General features: G+C 44.6%; 1 protein-coding gene across 1 annotated transcript in view; it reads right to left on the reverse strand.

Moving 5' to 3' along the window:
- nfasca (neurofascin homolog (chicken) a) overlaps positions 1–2500 on the reverse strand; it is a 145388-nt gene that overhangs the window by 98293 nt on the left and 44595 nt on the right. The gene's annotated exons all lie outside the window — the stretch shown is intronic.

Here is a 2500-nt window from a genome sequence, read left to right on the forward strand (position 1 = left end):
ACACGCAGGGTCACAGGGAAGATGAGACTGATCATGCATGAAGGCATAGCTTGTACACACACGCATGTGTATCCACGCACACATGCACGCACACAGAGAATCGTCCATGCATGCAGCGCAGGGATCGGGCTCAACGTGGTGACCCCCTCAGATGGAAGGGAGGGAGGTCAGTGACAGGAAAGGCTGTGTGAAACAAGTGAAGGACCCTAAGAGAACGAGGGAGAGAGAGAGTAAAGCCCCTTTAGCACTGGATGAAAAAAAACACTCACTGACATCTGGCTTTTGTCTGTAGTCATGGGAAACATCACAATTGGCAGTAATTCCATTGACAAATGGCTCTGCAGTAGTCACGGCTATTTATCAGACTCCAGCGCCAATCAAGAGTGATGGAAATATGACACCTGGGTAGACTAGACACGGCGCAATGCTATGATACGCATTGACGTTCCAGACATTGGCACATAAATAGACAGGAACAACATGCAAAGAGAGACTGAACAGATAATAAAGAAACTCTTGATGAATTGGTGTTGGGGAAAGTCTAACTAACGGAGAGAGAGAGAGTGTGTGTGTGTGTGTGTGTGTGTGTGTGTGTGTGTGTGTGTGTGTGTGTGTGTGTGTGTGTGTGTGTGTGTGTGTGTGTGTGTGTGTGTGTGTGTGTCTGAGAGAGAGTGTGTGCGTGCGTGTAGATGCGTGTGTGTGTGTGTGTGTGTGTGTGTGTGTGTGTGTGTGTGTGTGTGTGTGTAAATCCCCCTGTACTATAGTCTTAACCTCTTGTCTTGACCTTAACCAGCATTTCACTTCCCTTATGTCTCCCCCATTCCGCAGAATCCTCACGCAGTCCAATCAAGAACTCTCAATCACCCCCCCCACCCACCCACTCACACACACTTCATCCAAGCCCCACCCAATCAATAAACAACAGACCCCTGATATGCAAACGACCCACACATATGATTTAAACATAATGCCCCGAGTACAATAGGCTGACCTTAACCCCTCCCTCCCCTTCTTCCTCAAGACGTGCGCCAAGACACTGACACCCACACACACACACAAAGAAAAGAAAAACATTAACCCGTGCCCAGATGGACCCCAATCTGATGACCTAAAGCTCACTGCTCACAGGACAAAAGATGAGCAAACAGACAAACAGACATAGTAACAACTAGTTAAGTGTACTTGACCCGCCCCCCCCCCAACCAACACACACAGCACGCGCATCGTGACGCATGCTCATTGCTCACACATACACACTTGCACATAGGGAGAGACAGACAAACAAACAAGTTAATCACCTTACGCTGAGCTTAAACTTGTAGGTCAAATAACCAGGAGATCTTGTAACCAGCGTGTTAAAGGAATCTTTAATCATACAAACATCATAAAAGTTTGATTTGTAGAGAAGCATCCACTTATTTGATTTGTGTGATTCTTTGATCAAGAGCTTTTGTAGTCAACCTTTACACTTGACATGTGCTGGTGTGTGTGGTGCTTTCCAAACGTTCTCTAGTTCTCAATATTTTTGAATATAACGTTCTCAATATTTTAACCCATTAAGACCTGAGGCCGATTCTACAAAATGTCTTCTAAATCCTAACAGTTTTGTTGTTGCAGTGGTTCTCAAACGTTTTCATGTCAAGGACCCCCAAAATGATATGTATTTGGCCGCGGAACCCCATCTCAAAATATTTTGTTCCAGGGACCCCCAGAAGCAAAGATTTGAGTTACAAATGTTTGCTTTAAGAATATATTCAAAGATTTGCACACATTTTCACGATTTTTCAAAAATAGCAGATGCCGCGCTACGAACTTGTATATATATATTATTTTTTCAATAGCCAAAGAAATCTAAAATGACACAGATCTTAATGGGTTAAAAGTTACTTATGAATTAAGAATGCAAACTGATGATCTCTATGCCTCTAATAAAGCCCTTTTCCCAATGGAGAAAGAACGTTTAGTAGGAAATGTTACAATGGGCATTCATTGCCGGGACAAATAACACTGCACAGGTATTTACTGGTTCCAACTCTTTCCTTTCCTCAACACCTGAACTAAGACTTCACTACTTATTGTAGTGATGTAAAATCCATAGTCTTTGACTCTAAGTGTATAAATAGTAGAATGATGTGGAAGAGGACAGGGGAAATGAAGACAGAGAGAGAGATGGAGAGACAGAAGAAGATGGTATTGAAAAGAGGGCAACAGAATACAGTAGATACAAAAACTGGGCACACACTATGCCAGGGGCCAAGTGTTAATTAACTGCCATCAACTCCCTGTGCATGCAGACTCATACACAGACACACAGACACACACAGGCACCCACACACATACACACACACACACACGCACGAGCGCACACACGCACGCACGCACGCACGCACGCACGCACGCACGCACGCACGCACGCACGCACGCACGCACGCACGCACGCATATACAAACCCGATATGCTAATGATTTCTGGTTATCAAACTGTGTGGTTGCACTGGAAG

Source organism: Gymnoscopelus microlampas, assembly GCF_963454915.1.
Source record: "Gymnoscopelus microlampas genome assembly, chromosome: 7".
NCBI classification, from domain to species: Eukaryota; Metazoa; Chordata; class Actinopteri; order Myctophiformes; family Myctophidae; genus Gymnoscopelus; species Gymnoscopelus microlampas.